The sequence below is a fragment of the Magnolia sinica genome, chromosome 3, assembly GCF_029962835.1.
Source record: "Magnolia sinica isolate HGM2019 chromosome 3, MsV1, whole genome shotgun sequence".
Lineage (NCBI taxonomy): Eukaryota > Viridiplantae > Streptophyta > Magnoliopsida > Magnoliales > Magnoliaceae > Magnolia > Magnolia sinica.
In genome coordinates this window covers 17,941,804-17,963,037 of record NC_080575.1, presented here as the reverse complement: position 1 = coordinate 17,963,037, position 21,234 = coordinate 17,941,804, and the positions used below count along the sequence as shown (strand labels likewise).

The window sequence follows — 21,234 nt, the reverse complement described above, 5'->3', positions numbered from 1 at the left end:
AAGTTTCAATTACCTTAATCACAATTATTCTCTCAAATACTCTAGATGTAGGTTTATATCTTCTTCTAGTTTTAGTTCTAGTTACTTTCAGAATACACACAAGATTAGTCTATGCTGATTCGACCTCAATCTCACCAAGATTATTACTACATCGCGACCCTACACTTGGGGTTGTGAAAAAGTTTTTGGCGCCGTTGTCAGGGACTAACGATTGCAATTTTCTGAGATTAGCTAGTTTTGGAATTAGTTTAAGATTAAGGTTTTCTAGTTTCTATTTTTAAGATTAGGGTTTTTTGAATTATTTTAGAAACTAACTTCACTTTCTATTTCTAGGTTTAGAAACTTTCCTAATTTGTTTTTTAGAAACTACTTTTTTCCTTTTTTGTTTTTTTTAGAAACTAATTCACTTTCCTTTTTTTTTTTTTTTCTTTCTTTTTTTTTTTTTTTTTGCAGGATCTTAATATAAAAACTTCTAATTTGGTAATCTCTTTCTAATTTTCTTGCTTTCTTTCTTTCTTTGTTTTTTTTTTTTTTTTTTTTAAGATTTCCTATTTGACTTAGGTTTCTTTCTTTTTAGGAATAGACTAGATTTTTCTTATGTTCTGAATTTTTTCTAATCTAGGGGTTTTAGAATTTTGTTTTTAGGATTTTTCATGTTTTTTTATTTAAAAAAAAAAAGAAACTAACATTGTTTTCTATTTTGTAAGATCCTAACATAGAACTCTCTAATCCAATAACTTCTTTCTAATTTCTTCCCTTTCCTTACTTCCCCACACTTGTTGTAGGATTTAGAAAATAAAATTAAAATTTGGTGTGGTTCATGCCCTTGCGGGTAAGGAACCATACTCTAAGATCTTTAAGAAAATGAGTTTTGGTTGAAAAGTTGATTGACAAGTTGGAAAATCCTCAAATATTTTTTAAAAATCATCTGAGAACATGGCTCAGGAACATCGGATTGATGAAGACCCTGTGCATCACACACCACCTATTAGGACGGTGTGTGATGAGAACGAAGTGCATCGAGTTCCCACGGTTCGAACTTTACGAGATTATTTACAACCGGTGAGAACAAGTTCACCTTCATTCATAATTCTTCCAAACAATATAGGAAACGTGAACTTCAAACCTGAGATAATCCAATTACTTCCTAAGTTCCATGGACTTGATTCAGAAAATCCATATATGCATGCATATTAAAAAATTTGAAGAGATTGTTACAACCATACATTTTAATGATGTTCTTCCTGATACAATTAGCCTTAAATTATTTCTATTCTCTCTAAAAGAAAAGGCCAAATCATGGTTTCATTCATTAAGGCCTAGATCCATTGGTACATCGGCAAAGATGAGCCAAGAGTTCCATAAAAAGTTCTCCTCGGCTCATAAAACCAATGCTCTTAGACGAGAAATAATAAACTTCTCCCAGAATAATAATGAGACTTTATTTAAATGTTAGGAATGGTTCAAGGACTTACTTCTCGCCTGCCCACACCATGGTTACGAAACTTGGAGGACAATTGATCTTTTTTATGACAGATTCAGTCCAAACATGCGCCAATTCGTATAGATGATGTGTAATGGCGAGTTCATGGATAAGAACCCAGAAGATGCATGGGATTACTTTGACATGCTAGCTGAAAACGCTCAATCATAGGACACATCAAACCAAGATAGCACTCCCAAGGAAATGCGAAGAGAGAAAGGAATACATGTACTTAAGAAGGAGGATGATATTAATGTACAGTTGACAATTCTCGCACAAAAAATTGAGGACTTAGAATCTAAGAAGGAATCAACTCAGCCCAAAGCGGTCATCGAATTCGTATGTGGAATTTGTGAGAGTGAGGTACACCCAATCAAAGATTGTTTTACGATCCCAGCTTTTCAAGAGGTGTTTCACGTTCAAGAAGAAACTACAAATGTATATCAACGACCACTTAATGCACCAAATTCTAACACGCACACTCCTGATGAGTGGAATGTTAATTGGGAAAATGAACCAACTACAAATGTAAGTAATTATCCACAAGGGCCATTTAGTGGACTTCCACTAAGGAGAATCCTTGAAGATACATTAGATGCATTTAGGCAAGAGCAACTACAAGCTATGAATGAGCTTAGAACTTCGGTTGCAAGACTTGAGACACAACTGAATGTTAGGGAGACTGGGATCTTTTTAGCTCAATTGCAACCTAACCTAACAAGACAATGTGAGATATGTAATCTCAACTCTGTAACTCAGCATTTGGAACATGTTAAGACCATCACCACCTTGGAAAATAGAAACGAAATAGACAAAGAGATTCCAAGGAAGGTTAAGAAACCCAAGGAATACAAAAATTGAAAGGATGGTGGTGAATCTAGCAATGCTCCATATGACAAGGAACCAATGCAGGGATATAAACTCATGGCCCCATTTTCCCAATGTCTCATCACATCAAAAAGGTTAAGTGAGAGTCAAAATATTCTGAAGGTTTTTCAACAAGTTAAGATCAACACCCCCTTGTTGGATGAAATTAAATAGTTTCCATCTTACACCAAATTCTTGAAAGATTTGTTGCAGTAAAGTGGAAGCTAAACGTACATAAAGAAGTATTTTGACTGAACGGGTGAGCGCCATAATCAATCAAAACACTCCCCCAAAATATAAGGATCCTGGAAGTCCTACGAACTCATGTGTGATCAGAAACTTCAAGGTTGATAATGCACTTTTAGACCTTGGGGCAAGTGTTAATCTGATACCATACTCGATATATGAACTTTAGGCCTCAGTGAGTTGAAACCTACCAAAACAACATTACAACTAGCCGATCGCCCGACTAGAATATTAAGAGGTAAGATAGAAGATGTGTTGGTCCACGTCGATAGATTCTATTACCCAGTAGATTTCATCATCTTGGACACACACTCAGCTTTAAATATGGGCACTCAAATTTCGATCATATTAGGTCAACCATTCCTAGCTACTGCCAATGCCATCATAAATTGCAGGAATGGAGTAATGAAAATATCTTTTGGGAATATGACGGTAAAACTCAATGTGTTTCATTTGCACAAGCCATAGGAGGATGAGGACCTGACCCATGAGATGAACTTAATAGATACATTTAAAGATAATGAGTCTCTTTTAACTGAAACTTCTGAATCTCTAGATGTCTATTTGGCGCACTTTACCGATTCAAACGATCATATTAGCCAAGAAGTTGGTGCCACTCCTTCCACTAACACTAAAATCTTACCATTACAGGTGGAGGAGATAGATTCTAAATCGGAGCATACAACTTCAAATTTTAAAGGGAGCACGGTGAACAACTGTTTTGTTATTCAATTGTTTATGGTCTCCCATTCACCTCAGCCCACTAATATTGAGAAATTATCTTCTACAAGTGAATCATATATTCTTTGGAAACCTCTAAATTCTGATCGTAAACATGATGCTGAGGTCCATAAATTTCACTAGATATTCATGCTCCAGGATATCCACGCCTATTGTAAAAAGATCTTATGTATGATCTTGTTGAGAAACCTACTAAGAAATTTATCAAGATATTGGCCGAAGGAGGAACCTTGCGGCATGACTAAGTAGCTTCCCCCTATTTTCATAGTTAGGTTTACTACTTTCAACGAATTAAGGATTAGGATAGTTTGCTTTTCATTGTTTTAAGATAGTTTGCTTTTTGTTGGTTTAACTCCACCTTCACGCTAAAATCCTTTGGAAAAAGCCTCAAAATCTCTTCATCAGGAACTATCTTTCCATCACTTTTCTTTCAATTATGTTGTCTCTTTTGCAAATCATGCTTATTTCTTTTACATTGAGGACAATGTAAATTTTAGGTTGGGGATAGGAGATTAGGTAAACTAATCAGTGTTTTCTTAGTTTTGAGCAAATTTTGTAAAGTTTTTGAAAAATTTTCAATATTTATCTGTTTGGAAAGCGATAATTGTATATTTAAGACTGTTTTAAGTATGAAAATAAGATAGAAACTGAATTTGGAATTGTTGGAGTGTGATCAACTAAGTAACTTATCACGTATGGTTCTTACATTCAATTGATTAGGAGGAAGTTTGAATATTATGACATTCAAATTGTTTTTGTTGAACAGTACTAGATATTCTGATTGCTAGTATGATGATCATTGGAAGATATTGAGAACCGAGTCTGGAGAATTTTATCCACCTTAAAATAAGAAAAAAAAACAGGTTAAAAAAGTAGGAGATCGACAAAAAGAGTCATGTATGGTAAAAAGATTGAAAAAGTCTGAAAAAAATGAAAAATCTAAAAGAAAATAGAAAAGATGAAAAGCCTGAATGAATAAAAATGACCATCGATAAGTTCAGAATCAGTACTTGAGTTTTCAACCAATCTTGAAGTTGTGAGCATGGCTAACATTCTAAAAAGATAGTATTCACATTGAAAAACTTGATATGCGAACTATGCTCTGACCTAATGGATAAAGAACTTATTTGGTTAATTGCTTATATGGTTCGGCTCAAGGTTTTCAAAATCTCATTTTCTCATCTTGGGTCTACTCATTCATTCTTGATTATACGAAAGATTGTTTTCTTAAAAGGGTTCGAACATTGCACATTAAAGTTCATTTTTTGCATACCTTACTTGGGACTAGCAAAATGCTGGTTGGGGATTGTGTTGAGGGTCAAATATTGCATATTGGACCCCATTTATTACTTGGTTTTATAAACATGATAATGCTTAATTTCCTATTTTAATCATGTTTACGTTGCAAGGTGAATTTAAGAGCTTGGATTGGAAAAGGTGTTAAAAACATGGATTTGATGCTCAAAGATCACTAAGGCAAGGGATGGATCTTAGGAGACCAAGATTGAAGAATTCATATGCCAGAGATCCAAGGAAACTAAGTGATGAAGGAAGAGAATTGAAGATTTGAAGTAAAGACAAGGAAACCTGAAAATTGTCCTGAGAACAGATTCCAGGACCAGAAAAGTCTAATTCTGAAAAACTGCAAAAATCGTCTTTAATCATATCGAAGTACCTTCGATTCATATCGAAGGTACTTAGATGTATCGAAGGTGAAATCGAAAAATACAGGATTTTAAGCCAAACTCGTTAGACAGTTCTGGACCGTTTTCGATTCATATTGAAAGACCTTCGATTCATATCAAACTGTTGCACAAATTTTTTGTGGACTACATAAATTTGAGGCAGTTTCTAGAATCTTCCAAGTCGGTGCAAAAGTTTAAGCCCTAAAACTATAAATAGGGGTCCCTAGGGCACCCTTAAGCATATTCTAGGGTTTGTGGAGTGGAGCAAAAGCGTGGAGAAGCCTTCGCCAAGATTTCTTCTTCCCTTTCCTTAGTAGTTTTTATGCTTTTCTTTAGAGATTTTAATTCAATCATGTCTATGGTTGGTTAAACCTCTTAACTAGGGATAAGAGGTGAAGCTTGTAGTGTGATTGTGATGTTTTCTTTGTTCATGTTTTATTAAACTCTCTTAGATTCTAGTTTAATTATGAAGGAATATTTTTAGTTTTTAATGGCCTGTTGTGACAAATTACAATACATCTGTGATAGAGCTTGAAATATCTTCCTTTTATAGAATTGAGATTGTGAAATTAGGAAATCCCATTGTTCACCATTGTCCCTTGGGCATGGTAGGGTAATGGAATCCTTCCTAACCTTCACAATTATCTTGTGATTCTTTGTGTGATTGGTAGTTCCTATTGTTTACCTTGTCTCCTAGGCATGGTTAGGTGATGGAATCACTTCCAAATCCTCATAACTCTCATCCATTGATAATTAAATCCATGAGAAGTTCAGAGATCTGACAAAACTCTTCTCATTAATTAGATAGGATAGGACTCTGATTCCAGTTGTGTCTTTGAATTAAGTAAGGTAGCATCCCGAGAACTTACAAGTAGATCCTTAGAAACCCTACTTACCACCTTTAAATTTATACATTTCAATTACCTTAATCACAATTACTCTCTCAAATATTCCAGATTTAGGTTTACATCTTTTTCTAGTTCTAGTTCTAGTTACTTTAAGAATACACACAGGATTAGTTCCCGTGGATTCGACCTTGATCTCACCGAGATTATTACTACATCACAACCCTACACTTGGGGTTGTGAATAGGAGTTTTAGTTCAATCATGTCTATGGTTGGTTAATCTCTTAGGTAGAGCTAAGAGATGAAGCTTGTGGTTCTTCTTAATGTTTATTTTACTTTGATTCAAGTTATTTGGTTTATATCTTAAACAATTCATTGATTTTGGTTTGAATGAAAAAGTATTTTCAGTTTACTTTGATCTATTGTTGACTCCAGGCACTTTAGATGCTTAAAAAAACTATTGATATTCTCTTATATGTTTTACAATCATTTAGTATGTAAAATTTATTGATTTATCATTTACTCTAGGCATGATATATGTTTTTAATTCCCTGCGAAAGTAGATCCTTGGCACTCTAGTATTTTATTTTTGATAGTTCTTTCACAATTACTTTTTTAATCTAAAATTTTGTAGTTAGTTTAGATTTTAATTATAGTTCTAACATATTCTAGAAATTGCACAAAAGCAAGTCCCTGTGGGTACGACCATGGTCTCACCGAGTTGTTACTACATTACACCCTGCACTTGCGATTATCATAACAATGAGTCTTTCGATAATGACACTCTAGTGGGAATAAACTAGAGCACATCTACATCTAATCTGGAAGGTGGAGTGTCTACTTGCTTTGGCATTCCGCTGCCCACAACCGCTGCTAAAGAGAGGTATCTATAGACACTGGACCTAAAACGAAGATAAGCCACTCTTTGAGCTTCAGCTTGACTTCAATAAAATTATCTCATACTGACTTAGAAATCATGGAAAATCCAAATGGGTAAAACATGGAGCATATACGGCACGTCCTAGAGACAACCAATGGACCCGATCGGTTAACACCAAATCTAGTAACGATCCGATCATGGTTATGCATCCGAACTTCAGAACCCCAAGAACTCTCTATACGTAGCAACTGATATGAAAAAAACAAAAATAAAATGAACTCTCTCTACCCAAGGATCACTCTCTTTATTATTTAGTCTTCATGTATAATGTTATGTTAAGGTGTGAAATGTCATATCTTCAAGATTGAGGAAAGTACGGTCGTTCTTGTATACAAAGTGGCCATGATGTTATTAAAAGCAAATTTTGACTAATGAAGATAATTTATAATTTCATTAAAAGGTAGTTAAATGATCTTCTTAACGAACTTAAGTTTCCTCTAATCTAGGTTATAATGAGGAAGATCTATCCCGTTTACCAGAACCATGCATTATCGAGTGGTCAAGGCCATAACAACTCTGGTTGCACTTTAGACTAGTTAAATTGGATCCGATTGAAGTGATTTCAGTTACATTGAAAAGCTTATCATGTAACATTTCTAATGAGTTCAAAATCATCAAAAATGGACAATTGATCAAATTATAGATAATTGATTTCATATACTGAATGGTCATACTTTTGACAAGTCAAATGAAGTCCAATCAAAGTGATTATAGTCTTGTTAGGAAGCTTATCTAATTATCTTTCCAACGAAACTAAGATTACCAAAAACGGACAGACAACGAATAAGATACAAGCATTTAAATAATTTTTTAAAAAATAAAAACAAAAACTAATCATGAAGTTTAATATATATAAATAAAATATATGTGTGTGTGTGTCATAAAAATAATCAATAATTTTATAAATTAATAAATATAAATATTTATTATAAAATAAAGATATAAAAAAATCATTATACCTTTAATTTATATATTATATATTATATATTATATATTATATATTAAAATCTTTACTTTATATCATACATACTGTATGTAATATATTATTTTATAACTTAAACAGCAAATGCCCACAAATGTAATCCAAAAAACTGCCACTGCCTTAAAAATTGTAACAACAAATTGCGGCTACCAATGTCTATGAATTGTAACAACAAATTGCGGCTACCAATGTCTATGTAAGATGCTCATTGCTAAGGAGAAATAAAAAAGAAAAACATCAATGAAGGAAAGTGAGACAGAGGGAGGGAGACAAAGAGAAAGAAATAGAGAACAAAAAGAAAGATAGGAAAATACAAATAGGTTCCAAGGGTTGGAGTTTACTCAGAGGTGCTGCCCGAGATACTTTAAAGATCTCCAACATGCTGACATATTACCCGATATAGGAGACAAAAAAGGCCATTAAAGAAGTCACTAAGGTTAAGAGTTTGTCTATATCCATTTAAGTCACATTCCACTCACACATTACAAGTATATCAACTACATTTAGATTTCCTTCTATGTCATTCTATATTATTCTCCCTCTTTCATTTTTTTTTTACTTTATTTATCTACCTATGATCTTAAATCCTGCAAAATAAGGCTAGTTGGTACTTCATCTTATTTACCGCATTTTTATTTTATTTGCCTACCTGGTGATATTTAGCTCTACAAAGTAATGCTAGTTTGTATTTTTTTTTACTCGGTGCATTTTTACTTTATTTGCCTACCTGATACCACTTGGATCTACAATATAAGGCTAGATAGTTTCTTTCTTCTTATTTTCGCCTGCCCGATCCTTATAGGTTATCCGAAGCATGACCAAATATAAAAATGTCGAAATTTCGTTGAATCCCCCAAAACTGTGAATTCTTGTAAAGTAGGGTCTAGTTCGCGCGGTCTGGGCAACTCCAATAGCTGGGAACCCAATCCAAATCGTTATCGCCAAACTCAAGCTCGTGAAGCAGGCATTAAAGCATTGGAACAAGGTTACATTCGTCAACATCTCCCAATAAATCCAAACCACTTCTACTGATCTCAGCCGAGCAGAAGCTATTGCGCTCGTCTCCTCTAATTTGGCCAGCCACCACGAAGTCCAGAGAATCAGAGACTCCCTCTCCCGTCTTGAACTCTGTGAAGAAATCTTCTGGAAGTACAAGTCGAGGGCGCATTAGCTGCAAGAAGGAGACCACAATACCAAGTTCTTCCATTCAATAGCAGCAAGTAAAATCAGAAGAGGCACAATCCAGGAAATTAAACTGGCAAGATGGAACTACACTCTCCGACCAAGCTGACATCAAAGAGGTAGCAGCCATGTTCTTTCATCAACTCCTACAGGCGGAGGACACCCCGGATCTGGGGGATTTCCTGCACTCCATTTCGCCAGTGGTCTCTTCTCAAGATAACAGCCTCTTGCTAGCAGAGCCAAACCTAGATGAACTTCATGTTGCTGTTAAAGCGCTCCCACGAGATGGTGCAACAAGCCCGGATGGGTTCTCGTGGGCATTTTTCCATGTCTGCTGGCCCATAATCCACCAAGACCTCCTAAAGGCTTCAATGTACTTCTTCAGTGGGGCCTCTCTCCCTAGAGCACTCATGGCCTCTCTTATTTGCCTCATCCCCAAGATAAGCACCCCTGCTTCCTTTTCTGATTTAAAACCAATTAGCTTTTGTAATTGTTTGTATAAAATTTTCTCTAGAATTATTGCTGTTAGACTGGGTGTAATTCTTCTCAGGATTGTCTCCATAGAACAGGGAACGTTTGTGCAGGGAAATCCATGGTAGAAAGTTACGCCGTCGTCCAGGAACTCTTCAGGAACATCGACAAGAAAACCAGAGGAGGCAATCTTCTTCTGAAATTGGACATTGAAAAGGCTTATGATAGGCTCAACTAGAACTTCCTCAAAGTGGTCCTCAAGAAGTCTGGCTTCCACCAGAATTGGATTCAGCTCGTTGAAAGGTGTTGGTCAGATTGTTGGTTTTCGGTGCTAATCAACGGCGAAGGTGCAGGATTTTTTCACTCCACCCTGGGCCTCAGACAAGGAGACCCAATCTCTCCAAGTCTCTTTATACTTGCTGTAGAGGCTCTAAGTAGGGGTTTCCATCAGCTTGTGGCTACGGGAGCTTACTAGCCCTATAAGACGCATCCTAACTGCTCCCCAATCTCTCACCTCCTCTTTGTGAATGACACAATCGTCTTCGCTAACGGCTTTAGTAGGTCCTTGAAATAGATCAGGAAATTCCTTAGTCAATATGAAAGCTGATCGGCTAAAAAATCAACTCGTCCAAAGCTTCTTCATTCCTCCGTCGACGATGCTTGAATCTAGATGCAGAGTGGCTGCCTCGATCCTTGGCTTCACAGAGGCAACGACCCCCTTCTCTTAACTGGGCATTCCCATCTTCTAAGGAAGGACAAAGCAAGCTCTTTTCCATGCAATGGTGGAGAAGATTCAGTCCAAAATTACATCTTGGAAAAACATAATTCTATCACAGGCAAGGAGGCTCACCCTCATCACCCATGTTCTCAATAGCATTCCTATACATACTCTCGCAGCCATGGAGGTGTTGTCGAGCACCCTAGTAGACTTGAGAGAATATTTGTTGATTTCTTTTGGGGCTAGGAAGGGCCAAAGAAAAAGTGTCATTGGCAGAACTAGCGAAGCCTTTCGTTTCCCAAATTAGAAGGTGGCCTGGGCCTAAGGAACTTAAAATTGACAATGCAAGCCCGTAAGTTGAAGTTAGCTTGGGTGGCTTTGTTCAGAGGTAAAAACAACTGCTGGTGCAAGTTTGTGAGAGCCAAGTATTCCTCTGATTTCGTCTTGACCTCCTCGCCTAGATCAAGCCCTCTAGCATCACCAATCTAGAAGAAAATTAGAGCAGCATTCCCTTTACTCACAAAGAAGTCCCGATGGCTTATAGGCCAACGTAACGTGATCTTTTAGACCGAGGACTGGTCTGGTCTGGGCCCACTGCATGATTTGTAGATGCAACTACAGACCTTAACTCCAGCAGCATTCATGACTAGATCGGCCCAACTGGATGGATATAGAGGGCAAAGGCCTTGCTCATCCGTCCTCAAGTTGTTGTGGACCACGTCGTGGAGGAGGGATTCTGCACTTCAGACGCGGAGGATAGACGTATATGGCTGCTAGTGGGGAATGGTGAGTTATTAGCTGCTTTAGCGTGGCAGAGCATCAAGCTAGCAGTGCCCAAGAAAAGCTGGTCAGCGTGGGTGTGGCACCCTAAGGATCCTTCGAAACTCTCCCTCCTCGCCTGGAAAATCCTCCACAACATGGTCTCGGTAGACTTCAATATCCAAGGCGAAGGTGTTAGTCTAGCATCCAAGTGTTCCTTCTGCCCCCCTCCTTCCTCCCCCGGTTGTGAATTAGTGGACCATCTCTTCACGACGAGTACGCTGGCAAGCTGTTCACAACCCCAAGTGTAGGTCGCGATATATTAATAATCTCAGTGAGACTGAGGTTGAATCCACAAGGACTAATCTTGTGTGTTTTCTGAAAGCAACTAGAAGAAGAACTAGAAAATGATGAAAACCTAAATGTGAAATATTTGAGAGAGTAATTGTGATTAAAATAATTAAAACTAGTGAATTTAAAGGTGGGAAACTAAGGTTTCTAAGGATCCACTTGTAGAGATCAGGGAGATCTATGCTTGATTCATGAACACAACTGGAATCAGAGTCCCATCTTATCCAATTAGAAGATATCTCAGTAAAATCAAATCTGAAATTCCTTTGACCTAATTCTCAATGGATGATAGGTATGAGAACTAGAAGTGATTCCATCACAAAACCATGCCCAGGAGACAAGGCAAACAACAAGATTTACCAATCCCACAATCAATCTAAGAGAATTGTGAAAGTTAGGGAGGATTCCATCATCCAACCATGCCCAAGGGACGATGGTGAACAACAAGATTTCCTAGTTTCACAATCTCATACATGAAAAGAACATACTCAAAGCTATCGCAGATCTATTGTAATTTGAGTCGTAACAAACCATTAAAAACTAAAAGTATTCCTTATAATCAAACTAGAATCAAAGATAGTTCAATATAAACATGAATCAAAGAAGTAGAAAATAACCCATAACGCTACAAGATTCACCTCTTAGCCCTATCTAAGAGGTTTAACCAACCATAGACATGATTGAACTAGAATCTCTTAAGACAAGTATAAAAACAACTGAGGAAAGGGAAGAAAAACTCTTCGTGACGGCTTCTCTATGCTTTTGCTCCACTCCTCAAACCCAAGATAATGCCTAGGGGTGCCCTAGGGACCCCTATTTATAGTTTTAAGCCTTAACCTTTCGTACCAAGTAGAAATTTTTGAAAATCGTTTCAAATTTACGCATTCCGCGCAAAAATTGCGTAACCCTTGATTGGTCTTGGGCCATCCTCGACTGGTTGTGGACCACCCTCGACTGGTCAAAGATCGCGTGAATTTAGAGGCCAATGTTGCTAGAGTTCGAGTCAAAGTTTCTTCGACTAGTTGAGCAGGAGCCCCAACTAGTCCAGCGGAAGCTAGGACTGGTACTGCGGAAGTCAGGACTGGTTGAGCGTAAATAAGACAGGTCGAGCCGGAGCTAGGACTAGTTAACGATCACTAAATTTCACTTCAAAAGTCCAATTTTCTTCATTCTTAGTTTGGTTTTCATGGATCTTTGGAGAGTGCATTCTTCATTCTTGGCTTCATCAGATCTACTCTTGACTTTAATGATTCTTGAGCGTTAAATCCATGCTTTTAATATCCTATTTAATCCAAGCTCTTGAATTCACCTTGCAACACAAACATGATTAAAATAGAACATTAAGCATTATCATGTTCTTAAACTAATAGATGGGGTCCAATATGCAATATTTGACCCTTAACACTAGTAGAGTGTGGGAATGCTTTCGAGTAGATTGTAGAATCCCCCAGCCCCTACTCTCTATAGGGTGCGTGTGGGGCTAACAAGCCTCAGATAATGAAAGGATATTTTGGAGTCATTTGGAACTTTGGCTCACGTGATGCGCGATACTCGGGCACTTAGAAATTGTACATGTGGCATACATTAACTCAGTTAACTAGTCAAAATTTTGGAACCCACTGTAGATAGTGCGTCATCTAAAAATCAGATTGATAAAGATCCTATATTCTCGACTACTGGACGTGTATTTTTATTAATTTCATTTCAACCATCCAGTTATAGAATCCATCCATTATGTGGGCTCATCCATTGATTTTATTTATTTATTTATTTATTTAACGCACGCACGCACACCCCACACACTCACGTTAGTGGTATTTCACCAGATATGGGTACTTGAACCCTTGACCAGGGGTTGAACTAGAATCTCTTAAGAAAAGCATAAAAACAACTAAGGAAAGGGAAGTAAAACTCTTAGTGACGCCTTCTCCACTCTTTTGCTCCACTCGTCAAACCCTAGATGATGCCTAAGAGTGCCCTAGGGACCCCTATTTATAGTTTTAGGCCTTAACCTTTCGCACCGAGTAGAAATTTTCAAAAACCGTCTCAAATTTATGCAATCCGGGCAAAAATTGCATAACCCTCGACTGGTCTTAGGCCATCCTCGACAGTCGTGGGCCATCGTCAACCGGTCGTGGACCACCCTTAACTGGTCAAAGATCGCTCAAATTTAAAAGTCGATGTTGCTGGAGTTCGAGTCAAAGTTTCCTCGATTAGTTAAACAAGAGCCTCTACTAGTCGAGCGAAAGCTAGGACTGGTCAAGCAGAGGTCAGGACTAGTCGAGTGTAAGCAAGACTGGTCGAGCCGGAGTCAGGACTAGTCAAGGATCACCTAATTTCACTTCAAAACTCTGATTTTCTTCATTCTTGGTTTGGTTTTCTTAGATCTTTGGAGAGTGCATTCTTCATTCTTGGTTCCATCAAATCCACTCTTAACTTTGATGATTCTTGAGCGTTTAATCCATGCTTTTAACATCTTTTTCAATCCAAACACTTGAATTCACCTTGCAACACAAACATGATTAAAATAGAACATTAAGCATTATCATGTTCATAAAACCAGGTAATAGATGGGGTCCAATATGCAATATTTGACCCTCAACACAATCCCCAACCAGTATTTTGCTAGTCTCGAGCAAAGTATGTGAAAAATGAACCTTAATGTGCAATGCTCAAACCTTTTTTAGAAAACGATCTTTTATGTAATCAAGTATGAATGAGTAGAATCAAGATGAGAAATTGAGATTTTGAAAACCTAGAGTTGAATCACATAAACAACCAATCAAATAAGTCCTTTATCCATTAGGTCAGAGCATAGTTCGTATATCAAGTTTTTCAAGTGCTTTGTGAAAATACTCTTTTCATAATGTTAGCCATGGTCATCACTTCAAGATTAGTTGAAAACTTGAGTATTGATTATGAACTTATCCTCTTTTCTTTCTTTTTCTAGTTTTTGATTTTATATTGACGGTCATTTGTATTTATTCCTCTTTTTAGACATTACATCCTTTTTAAAGACATTTTTCATTCCCCTCAAAGATGTTGTCATTTTTCATTCTTTATGACCTTTTTTGTCCATCTCCTATTTTTTAACTGATTCTTTCTTCTTTTAAAGTGGATAAAATTCTCCAGATTTAGTTCTCAATATCTTTCTATGACTAGTATACTAACAATCAGAAAATCTAGTACTATTCATAGAAAATAATTTGAATAACATAATATTCGAACTTACTCTTAATCAATTGAATGTAAGAACCATAAGTGATAGGTTACTTAGTTGCTCCAACTCTAACAATTCAAAATTCAATTTCTATCCTATCATCATACTAAAAACAATCTTAAATACACAACTTATTGCTCTTTAAACAGATAAACATTGAAAAATTTTTAAAAAATTCATAAATTTTGCTCAAAACTAAGAAAATACTGATTAGGTAAGCTAATCTCCCATCCCCAACCTAAAATTTACATTGTCCTCAATGTAAAAGAAATAAGCATGATCTGCAAAAGAGATAACGTAGTTGAAAGAGAAGTGATAGAAAGATAGTACCTGATGAGAGATTTTGCGACTATCCTAAAACAAACAGATAGCAAACTATCCTAAACAGCATAAAGCCGACTATCCTAAACATAACATGAAAGCAATAAACCTAATTATACCTCCGTTAGACTAGGAGATCAGTCCTAATAAACAGGATCATTCAGAGGTAAGGACATATCCTCTAAATCAAATTTCTTGACAAATAGCTTTAATCGATGTCCATTCACTTTGAATTCTTTACCATTGTTCGGATCTTGTATCTCGATAGCCCTATGAGGATAAACATTAGTAAAAGTGAAAGGACCGGTCCAACGAGATTGGAGTTTATTCGGAAAGAGATGTAACTGAGAATTGTACAAGAGGACCTCTTGACTTAGTGTGAATAATTTTCGAAGAATGTATTGGTCATGAAACACCTTCATCCTGTCCTTGTAAATTTTCATGTTCTTATATCCATCATTACAAATTTCTTCAACTTCATTTAATTGAAGTTTGCGTAGCGAGCCAGCGTTGTCCAGATTAAAATTCAAAATTTTGATTGCCCAATAGGTTCTATGTTCCAACTCTACAGGCAAGTGGCAAGCCTTCCCATAGACAAGTCTAAAGGGAGACATTCCAATAGGGGTCTTAAATGTGGTACGGTAAGCCCATAAGGCATCGATCAATCTAATTGACCAATCCTTACAGTCAGGGTTAACCGTGTTTTTCAAGATTTGTTTAATTTTCCTATCGAAAATCTTAGCTTGCCCACTTATTTGTGGGTGGTATGGAGTGCTCACTTTATGGGAGATGCCATATTTCTTCATTAAGTTCGCAAATGGCCTATTACAAAAATGTGAGCCCCCATCACTAATGATGGCTCGAGGTGTTCTGAACCGGGAAATGATGTTCTTTTTAAAAAAAATTAATGACCGTTTGATGGTCATTGTTTCGGCACGGAACCACTTCAACCCATTTAGTAACATAATCTACGATGAGCAAAATATATAAATTTTCAAAAGATTGAGGGAATGGTCCCATGAAATCAATGCCCCAACAATCAAATGCTTCAATGATCAGAATGGGGTTAAGAGGCATCATATTTCGACAGGACAATGCTCCCAACTTCCAACAATGCTCACAAGCTTTGCAAAACTCATGAGTGTCCCTGAACATAGTGGGCCAGTAAAAGCCACACTGTAAAATCTTAGCCGTGGTCTTTTTAGCAGAAAAGTGACCATCACAGGCCTGAGAGTAACAGAAGGAGATGACACTTTGGTGTTCATTGTTTGGTACACATCTCCTTAAGATTTGGTCTGGATAATATTTAAAGAAATATGGATCATCCAAGAAAAACTTACGAACCTCGGCGAAGATTTTTTTTTCTTATCTTGCGCAATCCAATGTGTTGGCGTGAAACCTGTGGTAAGATAATTAGCAATATCATCAAACCAAGGTGAATGGGAGACTTTGAATAATTGTTCAACAGGGAACATGTCATTTATATGTGTCGCCTCAAAGGAATCAGAGAGATCAAAGCGAGAAAGATGGTCGGTCACTACATTTTCTACTTCCTTTTTTATCTTTTATTTTTAAATTAAATTCTTGGAGTAAGAAGATCCATCTTATCAGGTGGGGCTTAGCATCATTCTTAGAAAGAAGATACTTGAGTATCGCATGATCTATGTAAATGACGATCTCGGATCCGATCAAGTAGGACCTAAATTTATCCAAAGCGAACACTACGACTAAGAGTTTCTTCTCCATAGTTGAATAATTCACTTGGGCAAGATTTAAGATTTTACTTGCGTAGTGTATAACATAGGGCTTCTTGTCTTTTCTCTGGCCTAGGACCACCCCAAGAGCATAGTCAGACGCGTCACACATAAGTTCAAAAGGAAAGCTCCAGTCTGGTGGCTACATGATAGGTGCAGTGGTTAACATGCCCTTGAGCTTAGTAAGCTTCCTGGCATTGATCAGTTCACTCGTATGGTGCATCCTTTTGAAGTAGATTACATAAAGGATGAGAGAGGTGACTAAAGTCCTTTATGAATCTTTTATAAAACCCAGTGTGTCCTAGGAAGGATCGCACATCTCATATTTTCTTGGGTGGAGGTAGGTTAGAGATAAGATCAATTTTAGCCTTATCTACCTCAATTCCCTTAGACGAGATGATGTGTCCAAGGCCAATTTCCTTATGCACCATGAAATGACACTTTTTCCAATTCAGTACCAAGTTCTTTTCTTCACATCTTCTCAGCACACATTTAAGATTCTCTAAGCAATTGCTGAAGGATGGACCAAAGACAGAGAAGTCGTCCATGAAGACCTTTAGATATTGCCCCACCATGTCAGAAAAAATACTCATCATGCATCGCTGAAAAGTGGCGGGGGCATTACACAATTCGAATGGCATTCTTTGGTAAGCAAAGGTGTCAAAGGGATATGTGAATGTGGTCTTTTCCTAATCTTTAGGGGCTATCTCTATCTGGTTGTAGCCCAAATACCTGTCAAGGAAACAATAGTACAAATGACCAACTAGACTTTCCAAGATTTGATCAATGAAGGGCAAAGGGAAATGGTCATTCCTTATGATGGTATTCAATTTCCTATAGTCAATGTACATTCTCCAACTAGTAGTAACTCTAGTTGACACGAGTTCATTATTGGCATTGGTTATGATGGTGATTCTCGACTTCTTAGGAACCACCTGAGTTAGACTCACCCATTGGCTATTGGATATTGGGTATATGATACCTACATCCAATAGTTTAAGAACTCCGGCCTTAACCATTTTCTTCATGTTTGGATTTAGTCTATGTTGTGATTGCCGAGAGATCTTCACATTATCCTCAAGATAAATACAGTGAGTATAAATCGAAGGGTCAATTCCCTTGAGGTCTGCAATCGACCATCCAAGGGCTCCTTTCTGCTCAATGGGAATAGAGATGAGCATACTCTCCTATTCTTGCTTAAGATGGGAAGAAATCACCACTGGGTATGTCTCATCTTGACCTAAATAGACATATTTCAAATCAGAGGGCAAAGGTTTTAGGTCAAACTTCGGTGCCTTGAGGTTAGACGGTAGAGGCACTACATCAGTTTAGGGCAATTCTTCAAATTGTGGCCTCCATCAGTTAACTTCAAGTACCGACATAGTATCAAGCATGGCCCCATCTCTCTAATCATGTCATCATCAAAATCATGCGAGTGAGCCAAACACGTCTCTAGAGGGTCAGAATATAAGGTCATCAAAGTTCTATCTTCCACGAAAGAGTCAATCATGTTAATGTCATGGAAATCAACATCATCCTCTAACTGTTTGTCTATTTTGAAAAAGATATTCAACTCCAATGTCATATTCTTAAAATACATACTCATGACCTCATTCCTGCAATTAATGATTACGTTTGAAGTGGCAAGGAATGGGTGACCAATAATGATGGGAATTTAAGTACTCATGTTACTGATGGGTTCTGTTTCTAGGTCGATAAAATCTACCGAGTAGTAGAATCTGTCAACGTGGACCAACACATCCTCAATTACACCTCTTGGTACACAAACTGAGTAGTCGACAAGTTATAAAGTGGTTAAGGTGGGTTTCAATTCACCCGAACCTAACTGTTTGTATATCGAGTAAGGAATCAGATTTACACTTGCTCCTAAGTCAAGAAGTGCGTGCTCCATCTGGTAGTTCCCAATTATGCAAGCGATGGTTGGGCTACCGGGATCTTTGTACTTTTATGGTAGATCTTACTTTAGGATGACAATCACTTTTCAGTTAAAAAGATTTTTTTTGATATTTTGTCATCTTTTGGTCGTACACAAGTCTTTCAAAAATTTGGCATATGAAGGTATTTGTTTAACCGCATCCAATTGAGGGATGTTGACCTTCACTTTTTTCAACACCTCTAGAATGTCCTGAGAGTTAGAGAGAGGTTTTGGTGTAACCAACCATGGGGGAATGGGGCAATCGGCTTACCTTGAAGTTCTGGTTCCAATTCTTGTGGAGCAGTGCTAGGTCTATCATCGTTGTCCTCTTTCGGGTCCTTAGGCTTTTCGATCCTAACTGGAATAGTTTTGTCAATGGTCTTCCCACTCCTAAGAGTGGTGATAGATTTAACTTGCTTCATCTAATTTGAAGAGCTTGGATGACTTATCTCGTATTAATGTTTAGGATTGGGGAGAGGTTGAGCAGGAAGCATCTCCCTTTCTATAACCGTAACACTTGAATCCATCTTTTACATATATTTTGTAAGCTCTCATAGTTCTTGAGAAAGTTATTGAGTTTGCGTGAAATTTTGAACCAGTTTTTCTTGAGGTTTCACTTGATTTGGAATTTGATTAAAGAAACCTTGAGGGGTAGCAGTTTGTCCATTCCTCCAATTAAAGTTAGGATGATTTCTCCAATTAGGATTATATGTATTAGAGGTAGGTCTATTGAAAGGTCTTTGGTAATTATTCATGACATTGGATTGCTCATTCAGCACCTCTTGAAAGGCAGGTATTGTTAGACAGTTTTCAGTTGTGTGAACGTTGCACAAATACCACAAACAGTTTTCTTAACCTTATCCTTCTTTTAGTTCTATGGTCTCAAATTTCCTTATGAGATTAGACACTTTAGCATTGATATCATCATCCTCTTTCAGAAGGTATAATCTACCCCTCCTTTGATTGAGTGGGCTTAGAAGTGGTGCTGGATTTTGGGTGTCCCACGATTGTGCATTTTCAACAAGTCTGTCCAAGTAGTCTCACACATCATCGATATTTTTATTCATGAATCCCCCATTACACATTGTCTCAACCAATTGGCACATGGAAGATGTTAATCCATCACATTTCAAAACTGTGTTGTGGGCATGAACTAACAAGATCCTTGAACTGCTCCCAACATTGGAAGAATGTTTCATCCTCCTTTTGGGTGAAGTTCATGATTGACTTTCTAAGGGTGTTCGTTTTATGATGTGGAAAAAATTTCATTATGAACTCCCTTATCATGTCATTTCATGTGCCAATATATTGAGGACATAGTGAATGCAACCATGTCTTAGCTTTCTCTTTCAAAGAAAAGGGAAAGAGTTTCAGTCTAATCGTGTCCTCAGACACATTTGGAAAATATAAAGCAGCTATGATCTCATCAAACTCTTTCAAGTGCAAATATGGACTTTTAGATTCAAGTCCATGAAATTTTGGAAAGAGTTGGATCACCCCTGGCTTCAAGTCCATGAAATTTTGTAAATATGTGTCCCGTATTTTCTAGAAAAATCATGCATGAGGGTGTGCTCACCCCTGCCGGTTGTAAATAATCTTGCAAAGTAAGAGGCGGGGGGTGCTTGATGCACGTCGTTCTCATGCTGGACTTCCTCAACCCTAGGTTGAGGTTGTCTTCCCGGTTCATTGACCGATTGATTTGCTGCCATAACTTCAATTAACTCTGAATATCTCGAGTGGTGTCTAATCCTGTGATAGATAGATAAACCTCAACCAATCCTCCTTCACTCAAAAAATGTCGAGTTTGTCACGGACTCACTTGGGCATGAAATACTCTCAGCCCTCAATTTCATATTCTAACCTAAACCTAAAAGAGATAAAGAAAATAGAAATCTAGAACTAGAAAGAGAGAAGGAATTGGGAAGAAGTTACTAAATTAGAAGTTCCTAATTAAAATCCTACAAAACAAAACAAAACAAGTCAATTTCTAAAAACAGAAAATCTAAAATTAGAAAGTTCCTAAAAATAAAAATAGAAAGTAAACTAGTTTCTAAAAATGAAAAAAAAAAGTTTCCAAAAAACAGAAAATAGAAAGCTTCTAAAAACTGATTAAGAAAGTTCTAAACCTAGAATTAGAAAGTAAGTTAGTTCCTAAAAATAAAAGAAATCCGAGAATTAGAAAGTTTATAAAAATAGAAAACAATCCCTATTATAAAAAAAAAACTACTCTTAACCTAATTCTAAAACTAGCTAATCATAGAAAAAACGCAACCCTTAATCCTAGGCAATGGCGCTAAAAACTTGTTTACAACCCCAAGTGTAGGGTCACGATGTAGTAATAATCTCAATGAGACTGAGGTCGAATCCACAAGGACTTATCTTGTGTGTTTTCTAAAAGCAACTAGAAGAAGAACTAGAAAAAGATGTAAACCTAAATGTGGAATATTTGAGAGAGTAATTGTGACTAAACTAATTAAAACTAGTGAATTTAAATGTGGGAAACTAAAGTTTCTAAGGATCCACATGTAGAGATCAGGGAGATCTATGCTTGATTCATGAACACAACTGGAATCAGAGTCTCTTCTTATCCAATTGGAAGATAACTCAGTAAAATCAAATCTGAAATTCCTGTGACCTAATTCTTAACGAATGAGAGGTGCGAGAACTGGAAGTGATTCCATCACAAAACCATGCCCGAGAGACAAGACAAACAATAAGATTTACCAATCCCA

At 37.0% G+C, this 21,234-nt stretch overlaps 2 non-coding genes across 2 annotated transcripts; one reads left to right on the top strand and one right to left on the bottom strand.

Moving 5' to 3' along the window:
* Window positions 1–1,393: 1,393 nt before the first annotated feature.
* Window positions 1,394–1,500, bottom strand: LOC131241816 (small nucleolar RNA R71). The gene has a single exon (XR_009169385.1). It is a non-coding gene; the product is annotated as a small nucleolar RNA R71 (small nucleolar RNA).
* An 18,134-nt stretch (window positions 1,501–19,634) lies between these two features.
* LOC131241783 (small nucleolar RNA R71) lies at window positions 19,635–19,741 on the top strand. Its single transcript, XR_009169350.1, has one exon. It is a non-coding gene; the product is annotated as a small nucleolar RNA R71 (small nucleolar RNA).
* The last annotated feature ends 1,493 nt before the right edge of the window (window positions 19,742–21,234 follow it).